This window comes from Pongo abelii, chromosome 1 (assembly GCF_028885655.2).
Source record: "Pongo abelii isolate AG06213 chromosome 1, NHGRI_mPonAbe1-v2.0_pri, whole genome shotgun sequence".
NCBI classification, from domain to species: Eukaryota; Metazoa; Chordata; class Mammalia; order Primates; family Hominidae; genus Pongo; species Pongo abelii.
The window spans coordinates 148,046,918-148,067,948 of record NC_071985.2 but is presented as its reverse complement, the minus strand read 5'-3'; the positions used below and the strand labels follow the sequence as shown (position 1 = coordinate 148,067,948).

The window sequence follows — 21,031 nt, the reverse complement described above, 5'->3', positions numbered from 1 at the left end:
AGAAGATTTTCTAGGAGGTTCAGTATTAGGTTTTTTAATTACTTGGACATGGCTTACTTTCATTATGCCATGTTGTGATAGAACTAGTATAGCAAAGGCGAATAACAATGACGGGTACAACGTATAAATATGAGTGAGGAAAATAATGACCAATGTGTGTAGAAATAAGCATATAAGTAAAAAGTTGTGAAAAACAAAAGAATAAAACTGAAACATGTTATAGGACTTAATTAAAGTGCCCATGACTTCTAAGATTCGCTGTCAAGTTTGAAAACTTTTTTTTTTTTTTGAGATGGAGTCTCACTCTGTCACCAGGCTGGAGTCCAGTGGCGCAATCTTGGCTCACTAAAACCTCCACCTCCCGGCTTCAAGCGATTCTCCTGCCTCAGTCTCCTGAGTATAGCTAGGACTACAGGCACGCGCCACCACACCCAGCTAATTTGTGTATTTTTAGTAGAGATGGGGTTTCACCATGTTGGCCAGGATGGTCTCGATCTCTTGATCTCATGATCCGCCCACCTCGGCCTCCCAAAGTGCTGGGATTGCAGGCCTGAGCCACCGCACCCAGCCTTCAAGTTTGAAAACTTTTATATGTTCTACCATATTTACTAGTTAAAAACCTTGGCCAATTTCACTCAGACTCTACAATTATAAATGGAGTAATAGTACCTACAACCAAATGCAGTGGAAATTAAAAAGATATAATATATTGTGGTAATTTTTAAAATGAGCTTATTACCTGGAGAAAACCAATTATTTCATGATGATAAAATGATCAGCTCATCAAATAATGAATCTTCAAAGTATATGAAATAAAAATTATCAGAGCCAAAGGGAGAAACAGACAAATCCCTAATTATAGTTGTAGATTTTAGCACTTCTCAATAGTTGATAGGACAGGTAGACAAAAAAATAAGGTTATAGAAGATTTGAACAACACCATCAACTAACTTACCTGATTGGTGTTTATAAACGTTACACCCATCAACTACAAAATATGTGTTTTCAAGTACACATGTAATATTCACCAAGATAGACCATGTATTTTTAAAATTTTTTATTTCCATAGTTTTTGGGGAACAGGTGGTATTTGGTTACATGAGTAAGTTCTTGAGTGGTGATTTGTGAGATTTTGGTGCACTTTTCTCTCGAGCAGTATACACTGAACCCAATTTCTAGTCTTTTATCCCTCACCCCCTTCCCAGCCTTTCCCCTTGAGTCCCCCAAAGATAGACCATATTTTGAATCATAAAACAAGTTTCAATAAATCTAAAATAATTGAAATTATTCTCTGGCCAAAATGATAGTAAATTAGATGCCAACAACAAAAAGATATCTTTAAAATCCACAAATATTTGGAAATTAGGTGACACACATATAAATAACCCATGGATCAAAGAAAGAATCACAAGAGAATTTAGAAATTTTGAACAGAATAATAATGAAAACATTACACATCAAAATTTATGTGTTGCAGCCAAAGCAGTACTTAAAAAGATGTTTATAGTTTTAATTGGTTATACAGATGCTTCTCTACTTATGATGAGGTTATGTACAGATAGACGAATTTTAAAGTAAAAAAAAAAATCATAAGTCAAGCCATAGGTGCCACCTGTATTAGAAAAAAATAAAGTGAAAAAATTAACGATCTAAACATCTGCCTTAAAAGGCTAGAAAAAAGAAGAGCAAAATCAACCCAAAGAAAGTAGAAAATGGAAATAAAAGAACAAGAATGGAAAGCAATGAAAGAGAAAACAAACAGTAGGGAAAACCAAGAGTTGTTCTGTTGAAGAGATTGATAAAACTAATATTCTCGTAGTAGATTGGTCAAGATACAGAAGAAAACTCCACAAGTTGTCAAATCAGTAATGAAAGGGGAACATCACTATTGTTCCTACCCACATCAAAAAGTTAAAAAATAATATTAGATAAATTTGACAAGTTGATGAAAAGGAGAAATTCCTTTAAAAACATTGAGAAGTGAAGCCAGCTGAGCTTCTGGGTCGGGTGAGGACTTGGAAAACTTTTGTGTCTAGCTAAAGGATTGTAAATGCACCGATCAACACTCTGTGTCTAGCTAAAGGACTGTAAACACAACAATCAGCACTCTGTAAAAACAAACCAATCAGTGTCTGTGTCTAGCTAAAGGATTGTGAACGCACCAATCAGCACTCTAAAAACAGCACTCTGTAAAATGGACCAATCAGCGCACTGTAAAATGGACCAATCAGCAGGATGTGGGCGGGGCCAAATAAGGGACTAAAAGCTGGCCACCCCAGCCAGCAGTGGCAACCTGCTCATGTCCCCCTTTCCATGCTGTGGGAGCCTTGTTCTTTTGCTCTTCGCAATAAATCTTGCTGCTGCTCACTCTTTGGGTCTGCACTACCTTTATGAACTATAACACTGACCGCAAGGGTGTGCAGCTTCATTCCTGAAGTCAGCAAGACCACGAACCCACCACGAGGAACAAACAACTCTGGACTAAAGAGCTGTAACACTCACTGCGAAGGTATGCATCTTCACTCCTGAAGTCAGCGAGACCATGAACCCACCGGAAGGAAGAAACTCTGGACACATCTGAACATCTGAAGGAAGAAACTCCAGACACACCATCTTTAAGAGCTGTAACACTCACCACGAGGGTCCACGGCTTCATTCTTGAAGCCAGTGAGACCAAGAACCCACTGGAAGGAATAACTTCCGAACACAACATGACTTACCAAAACTGACAGAAAAAGCAATAAGATGTCTGGCTAGCATTATGCTTATCAAAGAAATTGAATATGTAATGGAAAACCTCATGAACAGAACTCTAGGTGCAGATGGCTTCGCTCATGAATTCTATCAAATATTTAAGAAGAAAATAATATTTATCTTATAAAAACTTTCTAAGGAAATATAGGAAGGAAAATTTCTCTACCTATTTCATGAGGCCCACATAGCGTTAACAGCAAAACCTTAGAAGAAGATTATAAAAGAGGAAAATTATAGAGTAATATCATTTATGAACATAGAACACAAATTCTCCAAAAAATTAGCAAATGAAATGTAGCAACATATGCAGATAATATAGTATGACTGAGATTTAACTCATTAATGTATGGTGGTTTCAACATTTTAAAAATCAATCAAAGTTCAGTAATTCACCAGATTAATAAAATAAGAATAAAAGTTATATCATTATTTCAATTTATGCAGAAAATACAGTTGGCAAAAGCTAGCACCTGTGGTTTTTTGTTTTTTATTTTGTTTTGTTTTGCTTTTGAGACTGAGTCTGACTGTGTCGCCCATGATGGAGTGCAGTGGCAGAGCTTGGCTCGCTGCAACCTCTGCCTCCCAGGTTCAAGTGATTCTCCGCCTCAGCCTCCTGAGTAGCTGGGATGACAGGCGCCCACCACCATCACTGGCTAATTTTTGTGTTTTTAGTAGAGACGGGGTTTCACCATGTTGGCCAGGCTTGTCTTGAACTCCTGACTTCAGGTGATCCACCTGCCTCAGCCTCCCAAAGTGCTGGGATTACAGGCGTGAGCCACCACACCTGGCCCCATTTTTTGATTAAAAAAAAAAATACCAGCGGGACACGGTGGCTCACACCTATAATCCCAACACTTTGGGAGGCTGAGGTGGTGAATTGCTTGAGTCCAGATGTTCAAGACCAGCCTGGGCAACGTGGCAAGACCCCTCTCTACAAAACATACAGAAAATTAGCAGGATGTTGTGTGGTGGCACATGCCTATAGTCCCAGCTACTCAGGAGGGTAGGGTGGGAGGATCACTTGGGTTGAGGAAGTGGAGGTTGCAGTGAGCCGAGATCACGCTACTGCATTCCAGCTTGGGCAACAGAGCAAGACCCTGTCTCAAAAAAGTAAAAAATAAAACTTAGCAAATTAGAAGTAGAAGGAAATTTTTCTCAGTTTGATAAAAGGAATCCATGAAAGACCTACTGCTAACAGCATGGCTAATGGCAAAATATTGAACACTTTATATGTGAGATCAGGAAGAAAGCCAAGATGTTTATTTTTACTCCTTCTATTTGACATTCTACTGGAAATTCTACCTGTGTAAAAAAGCAGTTAAATGAAATAAAAAGTCATCCAGATTGGCAATACATAAAGAGCTACACCATGTTGATGGGTTAAGATTTTAATTCTCCCCAATTCAATCTGTAGAATCAACGCTATCTAATCACAACTCCACCAGGCCTTTTTGTAGAAATTGACAAACCGATTCTAATTTTATATAAGAAAGCAAAGGACCCTTTGGATGAAGCTGGAAACCATCATCCTCAGCAAACTAACACAGAAACAGAAAACCAAACACCTCATGTTCTCACTCATAAGTGGGAGTTGAACAATGAGAACACATGGACACAGGGAGGGGAACATCACACACAGGTTCCTGTTGGGGGTTAGGGGCAAGAGGAGGGAGAGCATTAGGACAAATACCTAATGCATGTGGGGCTTAAAACCTAGATGACAGGTTGATAGGTTCAGCAAACCACCATGGCACATGTATACCTATGTAACAAACCTGTACATTCAGCACGTTTATCCCAGAACTTAAAGTAAAATTTTAAAATAATAATAAGTTTAAATAAAATAATTTTAAAAAGCTTCTTTATTCCGTGGTTTTCTCTCGAAAAGAAGGAAGAGAGAGAGGGAGAGAGAAAGAAAGAAAGAAGAAAGAAAGAAAGAAAAGGACCTAAAATGACCAAAAAATTTTTGAAAAAGAAATCAAAGTTGGAGGATTTATACTGCTTGATGTCAAGGCCATACATAAAATTACAGTAATCAAGACAGTGTGATATTGAGGCAGGGTTAGTTAAGTAGATCGCAGGATAGAATAGAGTCCAGTAATAGTCTTCCACATACATAGTCAATTGATTTTCAACAAAGGAGCCAAGGTAATTCAATAGAGAAAGCATAGTCTTACAAACACTGCGGAAGGCCACAGGGACCTCTGCCTAGGAAAACCAGAGACCTTTGTTCACGTGTTTATCTGCTGACCTTCTCTCCACTATTATTCTATGACCCAGCCACATCCCCCTCTCCAAGAAACACCCAAGAATGATCAATAAATACTAAAAAAAAAAAAAACAAAAAAAAAAAAGAGGAAAAAGAGAAAGCATAGTCTTTCAACAAATGGTACCAAAACAACTAGGTATCTATATGGAAAAATTAGGTGAACCTCCACCTCAATTTCATACCAAAAATTAATTAGAGATAAATCATAGACCTATGCATAAAATATAAAATTATAAAATGTCTAGAAGAAAGGTTATAGGAGACTATAATGAGAGAGGCAAAAATTTATGAGACAAGAAACACCACTAAAAGAAAAAAATTAATAAATCAGACTTCAAAATTATAAATGTCTGCTCTTCAAAAGATACCATCAAAAAAATGAAAATGCAATCCATAGACTGGGAAAAAATATTTGTTATACATGTGTTTGATAAAGAATTTGTATCTGGAATACACAGAGATTTCCTAAAAATTAATAATAAAAAGATAACCCAATTTAAAAGTGAGCAAAATACTTGAACTGGCACTTTGCAAAAAGAATGTAAATGAATGGCTAATAGACCCATGGAAAGATTATCAAAAGGCACCAGGGAAATAAAAATTAAAACTTCCATGAGATATCACTTTGCGTATACTATAATGACTAAAATTGAAAAGACTAAAAATGTCAAACGTTGGTGAAAAGTAAACTAACTAGGAGTCTCATACATTGTCAATGGGAGTAAAAAATGGTACAACCATTTTGAAAACCTATTTGGCAGTTTCTTACAAATTTAACCATAGTCCTACTCTATGACTTAGTAACTCTACTCATAATTGTTTACTCAAGGGAAATGAAAACACATGTTCATAAAAAGACTTGTATAGTAACATTCATAGTAGCTCTATTTGTAATAGGTAAAAACTGGAAACAACACAAATGTCCATCAACAGGGGAATGGATAAATAAATTATACATCTACACAATGGAATGCTACTCTATTAAAGAAGAAGCAATGGACTATGGATACCACAATAGCTGGGACAAGTATCAAATGCATTAGGATGAATGAAAGAAGACAGATATAAAAGAGTGCATAGTGTGTTATTCTATTATATGAAGTTCTAGAACAAACAAAACTAAAGTATAGTGAGAGAAATCAGGGTAACAGGGATTCACTGAAAAGAGTCACAAGACAACTTCTGGGGGTGATGGAAATGTTCTATATTATGATTTTTTTTCAAAACCATTGATCTTCCCACTAAAAATTGGTATTTGTTATGATTCTCTCTGCTTTGGGGTATATTTTTCATTTCTGTAATAATATTTTATAGAAATTATAAAATATAAAATGATTCTAATTAGTGATTTTAATGGCTTTTTTTCCATTTATGTTGTGGATGAAGTCCCAAAGGCCTAGAATAAAGTAGATAGCAGGATTCTGTATTCTTAAATGACCTGCTAGACCCCACTTGTGCAAGTATAATAAATGATTGTAAAACTATTTCTTTCAGCACTGGCAATCTGTCCCCTCCAGTCTATAAAAGAATGCCAGTGGAAGAGGTCAAGCAAGGGGATTTCTTTGAAAAATATAAGTGAAATAGGTGCTTTATCTCCCCCACTCCCAAGCAAAAGAGAAGTGTGCTTCCCCTAGATCTCAAGCAAATGAGAACAACATAACGTTCAATAAACCTGAAATATATGCTCCAGAGCCTTGCTACACAAAGCGTGGTGCATGGAGCAGCAGCATAGGCATCACCTAGCTGCTTGTTAGAAATGCAGAATCTCAGTCCCCAACCTAGACTTGCTGAATCAGAATCTGCATTTTAACAATATTCCCCAGGTGACTGGTATGGGCATTAAAGTTTGAGAGGCACTGCCCTAGAGTTTAGGTGAGCATAAGAATCAGAATGAGGAGCTGTGCCAAGTTGCCCTGAGCTGGCTGAGCAGAGAGGAGAAAAAGGCCACATTGGGAGCACACCGCACTTTCATTCATGGCAGCACAGAGGCTGTTCGTGTTTTCATGAGCCAAAAAATATTCACACAGTGTGCCATCAGCCTGAGGCTGGATTTAAGGGGAATTTGTTGCAGAAGCCTCCTTGAGAGCAACGTGATTCATAGGGGGAAAATACAAGAGGCTAGGGTCAAGACTGGAGAAGTGTGGCATTAACTACAAGTAAGGCATTGCTGACTCATGGGAATTTATTCTAATTGTCGGGGGAGGGAAGGAGTGTTATCTCTGAGAAACCCAGAAAAGCATCCTATGAGAAAAAGAGACAGCAATTGGGTCCCTGTACCGACAGACAGTATCAGCCTTAGAATATGCCCTTTTTCCTGTTCCTCTAACCTCCTGGGTTAGACCATGGAGAGATTAGAAACTAAGGCTACTGACTAGAGGGACACAGACAAGGAGAAGAAAATGAAAGACAACCAGACTCCCCTCTTCCATTTCAGTTTCTTGACTTGAAAAACTCAAACCTTGGAAGGAGAGAAGATTTAATTTTGAATGAAATTCAGAAATTTAATTATTATACCAGGTAGGTCATTATAGTTACTGAAACAAGACTGTTCTTTGTCTGACAATAATCACAAGATGCCTAGTTATCTAATAACAATTAGAATATTTATGAGACCTGTCCAAGATTTCACCCAAAAGGTAGGTAAAAGGCCAGACTATATATTAGGTTTAAATGGGTAATTTGGGAAATACTGTATTTATCTTCTGTTCACACGTGAGTTCATCTTGTTAAAAAAAAAAAAAACCTAAAATATAGGAAGACACTTTAAAAAGAAAATATGTCAGTATAAAAACAGAACTCCTATTCAGTAAATGGTGCTGGGAAAACTGGCTAGCCATATGCAGAAAACTGAAACTGGACCCCTTCCTTACACCTTATACAAAAATTAATTCAAGATGGATTAAAGACTTAAGTGTAAAACCCAAAACCATAAAAACCCTAAAACCCTAGAAGAAAACCTAGGTAATGCCATCCAGGACATAGGCCTGGGCAAAGACTTCATGACAAAAACGCCAAAAGCAATTGCAACAAAAGCCAAAATTGACAAATGGGATCTAATTAAACTAAAGAGCTTCTGCACAGCAAAAGAAACTATTGTCAGAGTGAACAGGCAACCTACAGAATGGGAGAAAATTTTTGCAATCTACCCACCTGACAAAGGACTAATATCCAGAATTTACAAGGAACTTAAACACATTTACAAGAAAAATACAAACAACCCCACCAAGAAGTGGGGAAAGGATATGAACAGACACGTCACAAAAGAAGACATTTACGCAGCCAACAAACATATTTTAAAAAGCTCAATATCACTCATCATCTGAGAAATGCAAATCAAAACCACAATGAAATACCATCTCATGCCAGTCAGAAAGGCAATTATTAAAAAGTCAAGAAACAATAGTTGCTGGTGAGGCTGCAAAGAAATAGGAATGCTCTTACATTCTTGGTAGGAATGTAAATAAGTTCAACCACTGTGGAAGACAATATGGTGATTCCTCAAGGATCTAGAGCCAGAAATACAATTTGACCCAGCAGTCCCATTACTGGGTATATACCCAAAGGAATATAAATCATTCTACTATAAAGACACATGCACACGTATGTTTATTGCAGGACCGTTTATGATAGCAAAGATATGGAACCAACCCAAATGTCCATCAATGATGGACTGGATAAAGAAAATGTGGTACATATATACCATGGAATACTATGCAGCCACAAAAAGGAATGAGATCATGTTCTTTGCAGGGACGTGGATGAAGCTGGAAGTCATCATCCTCAGCAAACTAACACAGGAACAGAAAACCAAACACCGCATGTTCTCACTCATAAGTGGGAGGTGAACATTAATAACACATGGACACAGACAGGGGAACAACACACACCAGGGCCTGTCAGGGGGTGGGAAGTTGAGGGGAGGGAACTTAGAGGACAGGTTAGTAGATGCAGCAAACCACCATGGCACACGTATACCTGTGTAACAGGTTCTGTTACACACGTTCTGTACATGTATCCCATTTTTTTAAGAAGAAATAAAGAAAACAAAAAGAAACAAAAAGAACTTCTAGAAATAAAAAATTGAGTAGCTGAAATTAAAAAAAAACTTAAAAGTTTAGAAACAGCCAAAACAGAGAGTTAATGAACTGAAATATAAATCTAAAGAAATTCATGAGACTGGAGAGAAAAGGGGATGAAAATTGTGAAAGGGAGATGAAGAGATATGGAAAAGATAAAGAGGTCAACATGTTTCAGAAAGGGAGACAAGAGAGAATGGGCCGAAGGAAATAATATTTTTCTGAAACAAATGACTCGGTATTTTTCCGAATTGAAGAAAGACATGAATGTTTAGATTCCAGAAGCACAACTACAGTATCTCAAACGATTAAATTTAACACACACATACACTGAAGTATAAGTAGCCTTCAAAGCAACCAGTAAGAAAAGACAAATTACTTAGACTCATAACAGACTTCTCAAAAGAGACCAGGTAGAATATGGAATATCATTACCAAAGAGTTGAAGGAAAATATTGGGGAACCTAGAACTTAATTTTCAGCTAAAGAATTATTGAAAACTGAAGGTTAAGTGAGGATTTTGAGATGAAGACTAAGCCTCAAAGAGCTACTAAAGAAAGAATAACATCAAACCCAAAAAGAAACAGTGTGTGCAAAAAGCATTTTTCCTCTTGCAAATGGTACCAACACGAGTAAATTAGGGTTTTAAAATTTTCACTTTTATAAGCTATAAAAGATGTAAATTCGAATAATCATTGTCTATACCAGACAATAAGTAAAAATAACAATTAATCAGGGAAGGACATGAAAAAAGGAACTAAAATACTAGGCAAGAAAAACATAAAGAGAGAGTGAACAGAGATTGGGGATGGGCTAAGGCGTAAACTCTAGGGTTCCTATATTATTGAAGAGTAGCATAGAGACTTTTTATTAATTTTGGATTTTTCTAAGTCAGGTAAAAAGTAAAGAGGTTAAGAGTAAATACTAAATAAAAAGGAATAGAAGGAAATAAACTCCATTAATCCAATAGAAGGAAAGGACGGGGGAAAATAAATAAGAAAAAAAGCATGGTTTATGCAAAACACAAATTAGGATTATAGAAATAAATCCAAATATGTCAGTAATCACAGTAAATGTAAGCAAAATAAACAATTGGGTTCAAATAGAGATATTGCAATTAAACCAACAAATCCAGCTACATGCTACTTGAATGAGATACGTTTAGATCATCAAAACAAAAAATATATACTAAACAAATACTAACTAAAAGAAAGCCTGTGTAACTCTATTAATATCCATCAAAAGAGACCTTAAGAAAAAATGTGTTATTTGGACAAAGAGGGTCACCACAAATAGAATAATTCTTCAAAAAGTCACTACGCTAAAAAGCAAGATTTTGTCTATAAAACCATTTTCTCACAACTTTCATTGTAACCTTTAAAGAAGTGTTTTTACTAGGGAAAAAAATAACAACACCTTCTTATCCCACCTCCTAAGTAAATCATATCTAAAATTACTAAGTTTTCTTCTCATCTTTCTTTTTCAATTAACCCCATGGCAATCTAAAAGCTGCTTAAAGTGTTCAGTAATGTCAAAGAAAAGGATTCATGTTCAGTACTTGTGTTATTTTATTTATTAAATCCTGATTGCAAAGAGCAGCAAAAGGAATTACAGATTTAAGTGAGGGTTCTCTGCAGCTTGAGAACACTGATTCTCGTGTATTAGCAATTACATTAAATATTATAAAAGAAAAATTTCCAGCCTTAAGAGTAGGTAGTTTCAGAAACAGAGTAGGTGTTTCTTATGCCAGATTTCAAATACATATTTTATAATCCACGGGCATTTCGATTAGCTTTCTTTCTTTACTTTTTCTGTTTGTGAAATAATATGATTGTGCCATATATAAAGTAGGGATAACAATACATGCTCTACCTAGCACAGGGCTATTGTGTGGATAAAACTAAATAATATATGTGAAAGGCCTTCACAAACCTTTTAGTACTATGTAAACGTATGGTGTTGTTCTTACTTTGAACCTATGCTCCTATGATGGATTGTTAGTATTAAAAGCTTTACCCACCACTTCTTAAACATGCCTGTAATATCTCACTTATCTGTTATTGTACACTTTGTCTAACCTTTAAGAGTAAAACTACCATCATTTATACTTTTACATAAGTAAATGGTAATGGTAAAATAGTTCACACCATTCACCTTTCTATCACTGAACATGCTACATATATATCCAAAATGAAGAAAAACTAGTAGAAGTGTTTAGTGTAAACAATGATTTTTTCTTAGTGATGGGTTTTGGCGCTCTTGCAAGCGTGAGACCAGAATGTCTTGCCATGCCTTGCTATGGTTTTAGACAGGGTCTCATTCTGTTGCCCAGGCTGGAGTGCAGTGGCGCAATCTCAGCTCACTGCAGCCTCTACTTCCTCGGCTCAAGCCATCCTAGCACCTCAGCCCCCAGGTAGCTGGGACTACAGGCATGCACCACCACAGCTGGCTAATTTTTGTATTTTTAATAGAGATGGGGTTTTGCCCTGTTGCCCAGGCTAGTCTAAAACTCCAGAGATCAAGCAATCCTCCCACCTCAGCCTCTCAAAGTTCTGGGATTACAGGCATGAGCCACTGCATCGGGCCTTATTCTGAATTCTTGAGGTGGCTGACATGAGTTAGAAAATACGAAACAAAAAAACAAAAAAATAAAAAATAAAAGAAAGTAATTGGGACACTAATAGAGTCATTGGCCAGAAGTCAGTGGGAAGCGTGGTCCCCACGCAGATGGAGTCTGAGTGCATCAGCCAGGACATCATATCAATTATGCTCCTCACAACAGGAGATAAGGGCGGTGCATTTCTATAACCACCACAACAATGGAGAAGCCGGACAACGCCGTGAGTAGGATGAAAATAAATGTCATTAATGAGAGGCAGACCAATGCGTGGATCTCTGGTTATAATATGACACCACACTGCTTCTGTGGTATTCCTGCCAAAAACGCATATCCTGAATCTAATCATGAGGAAACACCAATCCAGATTAAGGGGCTATCTGTAAAATAATGACCAGTATTCTTCAAAAATCTCAGAGCCATGAAAGACAAAGAAAGGCTGAGGGACTGTTCCAGATTAAAGGAAATAAAAGAGGTGCAACAACTAAATTCAATAGTGACCCTGGATTGGATCCTGTGTGAGAGGGGAAAGAATGCTATAAAGAGAATTGTTGGGACAATTGATGAGCTGGATTATGGGCTGCAGATTTGATGAAAATATTGCATCAATATTAAAGTTCCTGAATTTGAACACTGTGTTCGTAAGAGATTATTCTTGTTCTTAGGAAATATGCACTGAAGTTGCATATTTATGCAACTTTTATGCACTTTATGCCTTATAATATTTGTATTATACCCCTTTCATAGTAGTATATGCAACCTTCTCTTGAATAGTTTAGTAAAATAAATTCTGTAAATTAGAGAGAGAATATGAAGGGCATCTTCTGAAAGGTACAGTAATTGAGATGCATGTCCAACTGCTGATTTCATCAACGATCAAATACTGCATCGAGGCATGAAAAGTACATGAGAGGTATTAAAACACATTATTAACACGGACTGTCTTGGCTTCTAGCCAGTGAAATGAAAGAGGTGCTGAGTCCAGATTTTATGAGGTAACTATCTTTTAAAAATCATGATTTGGTGATTCATTATTGCACATGCCAGAAACTCCACCCCAGTGGATGCAATTATCTTTTTTTAAAAAAGCTAGTTAGATAAGATTATAATTGTGGGCAAGCTGACTTGGATTCATTAATCAGTACTGCCGCACTGGTTTACTGTAAAGGGGGTAGAAAGGAGGGGATAATCGGCTACTAGTGTATATTTTCAGCTATAGAAATTTAAAAATAGATAGTAGGTCAAGAAGAACACACCCAGACATTTGAGGTGTTCATATCAAACTAATTTTCATAATTCTTGCACAGAAAACAGGCTTATTACTTTAAGTTTTCTCTCCATTCACCCAATGTATCCAGTTTATCCTTTTCAAAGCTTGTTCACATTCATTTACTCCTAGATATTACATCAACTTTGTGAACTACCCAGCTGTAAAGACAAGCTGCCCACTCAGGCGGTTACTACTGTGTAACCTTGGACAAATTACGTAACCTTTCTGCACTCTCAATTTTATTATCCCTGTATTACAGATGAGGATTCTGAGACTTGGAGCAGCTTAACAACTTGTCTAAATCACTAAGCAACTTAGTGTTAGAGCTGGGAACTTCTATGGGGCTTTCGACTCCCCCACCAAGGTAAAAATTATTTTCCATTGAACACCAGCATTATTTGAGTTCAAGGAATGTTGTTTAACAAGGTGTTGTTTGAAAATAGAAGTCACATTTCTCATTAAGTAGGCTAAACATTTTTTTCTGCCATTCAATTCTATTCAATAAGCATTCATTTGGAAGGCAGGCAGTGGAAAGGGAAAAATGGAGAAGGCTTTGGAGTCAGAAGCTTTGGATTTGAATCCAGGTTCTCTACTTACTCTGTGCTCAATTTTCTCTTTGGTAAAATGGAGATCCTGTTATGTAATCTGTATGTTTGCTGAGATGAGTGGCAACAATAGATGGACATAGTGTGCATTCAACCAAATACAGCTTTTTAAAAATATGTTATTTGTTGATTGCCTGCTATTCACCAGGAACCTTGCTAGGCACATGAAACACAGAGACAGAAAACAGTCCTTGGAGGGGGCTCCAAGAATTAGTAACGGTTCTTTTTTTTCAAGACAGAGTCTTGCTCTGTCACCTAGGCTGGAGTGCAGTGGCACGATCTCGGCTCACTGCAACCTCCACCTCCCAGGTTCAAGCAATTCTCCTCCCTCAGCCTCTCAAGTAGCTGAGATTACAGGTGCCCATCACCACACCCGGCTAATTGTTGTATTTTTAGTAGAGAAGGGGTTTCACCATGTTGGCCAGGCTGGTCTCGAACGCCTGACCTCGTGATCTGCCCGCCTTGGCCTCCCAAAGTCTGGGATTACAGGCGTGAGCCACGGTGCTTGGCCTAGTAATACAGTAAGCATGCTAAGCCAGCCATATATGCTGCAATGGTTTTTTCCTTGGTGTGCTTTTTGGTTTTATGTATGTATTTATTTTAAGAGACGAAATCTCACCCTGTCACCCAGGCTGGAGTTCAGTGGCATGGTCACAGTTCTCAGTGGCTGAGATTACAGGCATGGGCCACAATGCCTGGCTAATTTCTATTTTATTTTTTGTAGAGAAGGGGCCTCACCATCTTGCCCAGGGTGGTCTCGAACTTATGAGTTCAAGTGATCCTCCTGCCTCAGCCTCCCAAAGTGCTAGGATTATAGGCATGAAATACTACACCCAGCCTCTCAGTGTGCTTTTTAAATTGTGTTTACATTCTTACTTTTCTAAAATGTTTTGTTTTTATATAATAAAATATATTTGGTTATTTTATGGTTTTGTGCAGCTTTCTTTTTTTTTTGGAGATGGAGTCTCCCCCATCCCCCAGGCCGGAGTGCAGTGGAGCGATCTCGGCTCACTGCAGCCTCTGCCTCCCTGGTTCATGCGATTCTCCTGCCTCACCGTCTCGAGTATCTGGGATTATAGGCTCCTGCCCTCATGCCCGGCTAATTTTTTTGTATTTTTAGTAGAGACAGGGTTTCGCCATGTTGGCCAGGCTGGTCTCAAACTCTTGACCTCAGGTGATCCACCTGCCTCAGCCTCCCAAAGTGCTGGGATTACAGGCATGAGCCACCATGTCCAGCCTGTGCAGCTTTAAACTCAGAAAGTCCTTCTTGACTTCTGAGATCAGATCAATATTTATTTGTATTTTTTTCTAGTCCTTTTATAGGCTTAATTTTTCACATTTAAATCTGTAATCTATCCAGAATTTATTTGGCTACATGGTCATAAGGTGCTGAATAGTTATGTGGATGACACCAGTTGATGTTACTGTTTCAGTTGGCTTTTACCCATTTTTGTCCCAATAACTTGACCTTCTAAGCTGCCTGCTGTGAAAATTGATTGCCATTTTTGAAAAGGCCAGTGGGGAAGAAATATATATCTGTGAGTTTTATCCCATTTAGTTGCTTCAGTTTTAATGTGGGATAATAAATGTTGGCTCTTGTCTCAATCACATAAATGTGGAAACTTTGACAAGAGTATTTTGCGTAAAGGCTAAAGGTCACAACATCCCTCATCCTGGAGAAAAGTGGGAGGAGGGTGGAGTCATGTCATTGCCTGTCAACTCCCCACCCTAAACTTATCTGCCCATCACCTAGGTTAAAACCCTATCTGCCTGCCATCTCTTCTCCTTACGCTTACCTTTTCCAGGTGGACCATGGAGCCATTTATGCAAGGGAGATAAAAATCTAGTAGAAGGATCATCACTGATCCACTCACCCCTTCCTCCAACTGTTACTACGGTCCCTTAAAAGCTGTTCAAGAAACTTGGCTGTCGAGGGGTAAGATATAGGAAGCAGTCTTTATGTTATTCTGGCTTGAGGTTGAAATGCATTTTCCCCAGAGATCAAACCAGGACTTGGTGGCTCATTGTTCAGAAATGACTTTGGACAATGATGATTTCCCCTCATAGTGCCTCACTGGTTGTGCAGGGTCACTGTGCTGGAGTGGATCACCTTAAGGCTGTGGCTTAGCCCTCTGAGCACGCTGTCAAGAGCTGAACCTTACGGGGTCTATGCCAGGCTGCCCTTTGTGCCCCTCAGGGCTGGAGATGGGTGTCCTGCTTCATAGTAAGCCTGCAGGGTGGCAAGAGTTCTCCCTCAACACCAACGCCCAGCCTGGCTCCCCTGACCTGGCTTGGAGAAATGAGGAAATTCCTGATGGGTTTTTTTCTGTCCTTGCACCCCATATGGTCCGTACATTAAACCTATTTATGCCTAGTGTTCCATTATTGGAACACTAAGCATGTGGGAGTTATTTATATCCTACTGCTCAAGGTCATTCCCAAGGTCTGATTTTTCACTCATGCAAAAATTCAAAAAGTTGCAACCTCCGGCATAAATGGGTTTTAATTAAGGAAATGTTAGGAGCTTACCACCTCTAATCCTCATGGGGTGCAGTCACTGGGGCTGGGAGAGTCGGAAGACGCATCACTGGGACTGGTCTCAACACAAACTGCTGACTGTCTCTGCAGGGTCTGGGTGGAAGGAGGCAGATCAGTACCACATGCACTCAGGCATTTTTACAACTTCATTTTTTCTTCTTGTGAGATGGGGGCCATGCCACTCTCCTTGCTCTGTTCCCCCAGTCTCAGGCTACCTTGGCCCAGAAACATTCCTCCGACATGACTGTATTTACTACCACCTTCCAAATGAAGGCAGTCGTAGGAGTGGGCACAAAGCAATCCTGTCTCAGCGTCCCTCCCATCAGTTCACTCTTCCTTCCCCTCCCCTTCAGTCTCCTCACGCCCACCCCCACACACCGCCCTAGCCTAAGGGAAGCAGAGGCAAAGCACCTCCTGGAATTTACTTGCAAGACCCTCCTTTCCCAGGCAGCCTCATTAGGCTCTCAACCTTTGTGATCCCACTCCCAAATCTTGATTGTGGTCACAGGTGGGAGGCTGAGGGTAGGATGGAGTCCTTATAAAGTCCCTATGCAGTTTGTAAGCATCAGAATACAGAATACAGATTTTGTTAGTGATTACACCAAGTCTTGACACCTTAATAGACACAAAACTGCTGCTGGCCAAGGTCAGAGCATCTCAGAGTGCGTGGGTATAGGGGTAATGGGGAAGGGATGATGCAAAAACAGAAAGTGTTGGATATGCTTCTTTTCTTAAAATTGTGAGAAGCAGCAATATGCATGTGATGGAAATATGCATTCAACCCACTCATCCTAACAAATGTATATTTCTCAATAATAGAAGCTATGAAAGGAGACCCTCCCCTCCAAATGCATAGTTCAAAAGCATGAACCCTTAAGAAAATGACAGGGTAATTAGCAGAAAAGTCCTGTGAGAAACAAAAATATACAATTGATCCTCCAGATCCATGGGTTCCATATCTGTGGATTCACCCAACAGAAAAAATGGATGGTTGCATCTGTACCAAACATGTACAGATTTTTTTCCTTGTCATTATTCCCTAAATACAGTATAACAACTATTTACTTAGCATTTACATTATATTAGGTATTATAAGTCATCTAGAGATGGTTTAAAGTATACGAGAAAATATGTGTAGGTTAGGTGCAAATATTTTATATTAGGGACTTAAATATTCATGGATTTTGGTTTCCACAGGGGTCCTGGAATCAATCCTCCATGGATATCAGGGGATAACAGTATATACAGATAGATAAAACATATATGTATATACACACACACACATATATATACACACATATATACAATACATACACATATGATATATAATACATATTTTTTACATATATATATATACAAGCACACACACCAATCTGTGTATTTCTGAGAGATAATTTTAAGGCAAATTTCTTGTTATGTTTGTGATTGTGTTTAATTACAGGGTAATGGCATTTCTCTCTCTCTCTTTAATCTGGGTGACTGCAGCAGCTTTGTGACTGATTTCCCTGCTTGCCTCCCTCCACCTCAACCCATCCTCCACAGATCTGCCCTCTCTGGTCATGCAGTTCTCAGGTCTAAAGCTCCCCCTCCCATGGCGTACATACTCCTGTGGCCTTGCCTTGTCCCTTCTCTAGTCCTGTCTTCTATCATTTTCCCTGTATACAGCCTATACGCTGACCATGCCAAAGCATCATTTTCCTAACTGACCAGGTTCTGTCTCTGATGTCCAGGCCTTTTCCATTGGTATCCTCATCCATCCCACACCACGGCCATCCCACATCATGGCCATCTGGTCAAATACAACATATTCTTCAAATCTAAGCTCTAGCATTGTCTAGTCTCCTCAACAGGCAAGCAGAAGCTATCTCCTTTCTGCTCTCATGTAGTAACTTGGGCTGACCTTGTATTATCTTTGCTTTTTTTCTGTGATTCTCTCTCCCACTGGACACCAAACTTGGTGAGGGCAGGAATCTTCTCATTCATTCCTTGCATCCCTAGTACTTATCACAGTAGTGGAAATCAACAAAAATGTGCTGAATTAATGGTCTTTGATAGCACCATTTTCCTTCTACATATCATGTAGTTATCTAGTGTTTCCCAAAACTAATGATGCTTATTACTTCCCTTGTTTAACTTGTCACCTGGGAAACTTCCATGCTTATTAGCTAAGTCTATCTTTCAAACCATGCCTCCCTGCCCCTCAACCAGCCAGAGGAAATTAATTATTGATAGCAGCACTCTGATTTTCCCCCAAAGGCAAACCAAGAGCTAAGACTCAACCCACTGTCCTGCTATCATAAATGACACATGTAGGAGGGCACAAACACAGTGCTACGTCCAAAAGGCGTGATTAATACCTGCTCCCTCTGTAGACCTAGCATGGCGGGCTCACAAGTGAGGATGTAAATCCACTTTTTCAGAGCAAACATTCCTCTTGGGGGACATCCACTCAACCTCGAGGAGAGAGTAATGACCACAGCCCGTAGGCCGTGGGAGATGAGTAATTTACTGCTGCTAGGTAATTAGTGGTGCTAGAAAAAAAATTGCTTTCATTTAAAATTCTCTTTAAGCCATATGTATCATGGCTCATGGGATAATTTATGTATCATTAGAAACTAAGAAACATACATCACCCTAATAAATTGTCTCCTCCATTCACCATAGCCAATAGCTCCGGATGTCTTTAAGAAGTCAAAGTTTTGCTGTCCTTGTTATGTAAGGTGGTGTGGAAATGCTTGTCTGTAACTCGTTTAGCTTCATATTCACTCCCTGGTTCTCTGGCAGAGACAGATGGTAAGAGAAACATTTGCCATCTTTTTCATGCACTGGTTTGCAGTAGCACTTGCTGTAAATGAGCCCATAGTAAAACAATCATGAGTTGTATTGTTTTTCCTAACAAGGCTGGAGGTCATATGGCAACTAGGCAAACATGCTTGAGTTCAGAATGTGAATCACTCTAAACAAAGTCTCAGTTAAGGGTAAAATATTAAATGGAAAGCCAGAAAATGAGGCTTTTCACTGATGGAGGGTAGGGCATGGGATAAAGGAGAGCAGCTCAGCGCCCAGCCTGCAGGCACAATGTGGGAACCTTGATCAATATCACCAAACACAGAAGTTTGATCTCCATCTTTGTAAGGCAAAAAATAAGTGGCTCCACAGCCACTTATTTGTGAGGACAGAGGAAAATGGTGTACCCAAATGCCTGTTAAAAAGCAAATCCATGAAAAGACGTAGCAGAAACTTAAATGTATATCACTAAGTGAAAGAAGGTGACTCTGGAGAGGCGGCATACTATGGGATTTCAACTATATGACATTCTGGAAAAGGAAAAACTATGGGGACAGTAAAAAGACCAGTGGTTGCCAGGAGTTTAGGTGTGGGGTGGTGGTGAGGGAGGAATGGCTAGGCAGAGGAGAGGATTTTTAGGGCAGTGAAGCTACTCTGTATGATACTATAATGGTGGATACATGTTATACATTTGTCTGAATCCAGAGTGTGCAACAGCAAGAATGACCACAATGTAAACTATAGACTTTGGGTGGTAATGATGTGCCAATGCAGCATTCATTGGTTGGATTATATACCAGCCAATGGTAGCTAATATACCACTCTGGTGTGGGATGTTGATAATGGCAGAGGCTGTGCACATGTGTGGGCAGAAGGGATATGAAAACTCTCTGTACTTGCCTCTCAATTTTGCTGTAAACCAAAAATTGCTCTAAAAAAAAGTCTGTTTTTTTAGAATCTTAATAAAAGATTCATGCTTTTCTTTTATTAAATTTATCAAATTTAAAAGTACATTCCTGGGTTCCTAGCCTTTTCTTTAAAAACCATGCTTTAATCACTGAGTTATATAATCCCATCATCAAGATTCACTGCGTAACTTGTAGGGCCCACTGAAAAATGAAAATGTGGGGTCCCTTGTTCAAGAAATATTAAGAATTTCAAGACTGATGGAGGACCATTAAGCCAAGCACAAGGTTCTTTGAGAATGCACGGATTACGCAGCCACAAAGCTGGCTCTGCATGTCAGCAGTATCCAGAGCCTGGAACATCTCAAGTGTAGGAAGGAAAAGCAGAGGTGCTCAGTCAGCACCTGCATCAAGACACAGGACCAGCAGTTTCTTGTTCCTGTGCCTATTGTCCTTCCTCAAGTTCCTGATACCAGAATGCTGTGTTTAGGGTTTAGCCTGTAAAGTCCTCATTACCCTTCATGCAAGAGCTACTTCATGCATGCTTTTCCAACTGTGTGAAATTCTAGATATTTGGTAGAGAAAGACTCAACCTCATTGCAATGTAGTAGGCTACCCTTATCCACTTTCTGTGGTTTCAGTTACTAGAGATCAACCATGGTCTGAAAATATTGAATGGAAAATTCCAGAAATAAATACTTGATAAGCTTTAAATTGCTCGCCATTCGGAGTGGTGTGATGAAATCTCCTGCTGTCCCATCCCATCCATCATGGCACGTGCATCCTCCCTTTGCCCAGCGTGTCCATGCTGAGATGCTCCTCATCCATTAGTCATCAGCATCGTCTACTCCTGACATCTAACCATTGACATCACCATGGCTCAGTGATCCGGGACCCCCTTCTGACGTATCATTGGAAGGTCAGTAGTGGCCTATCGTTACGTCACAATGCCTGTGTCACTCACCTCACTTCATCACATACACATTTTATCATTTCACATCATAAGAAGGGTGAATACAGTGTAGTAAGATATTTTGTGAGACCACATTCTTATAACTTTTATTACAATATAGTGTTATAATTGTTCTATTTTATTAATACAGTATATTGTTATTATAATTGTTCTATTTTATTATCATTGTTAATACAGTATATTGTTATTGTAATTGTTCTATTTTATTGTTATTGTTGTTAATCTCTTACTGTGCCT

At 38.8% G+C, this 21,031-nt stretch overlaps 1 protein-coding gene across 11 annotated transcripts in view; it reads right to left on the bottom strand.

Moving 5' to 3' along the window:
* LPAR3 (lysophosphatidic acid receptor 3) overlaps nt 1-20,667 on the bottom strand; it is a 116,381-nt gene extending 95,714 nt beyond the window's left edge. For 5 of the 11 annotated variants that reach the window (XR_008513899.1, XR_008513903.1, XM_054532129.1 and 2 more), the window contains exons 1-3: nt 20,521-20,662; nt 18,758-18,974; nt 16,121-16,222 (exon numbers count right to left, since the gene is read on the bottom strand). The gene's annotated coding sequence lies outside the window, so the exon portion shown is untranslated. Of the gene's footprint in view, nt 1-16,120; nt 16,223-18,757; nt 18,975-20,520 lie in introns of those variants that run through there. The other 6 variants (XR_008513930.1, XM_054532139.1, XM_054532161.1 and 3 more) reach the window with 3 other exon arrangements.
* Between the last annotated feature and the right edge of the window lie 364 nt (nt 20,668-21,031).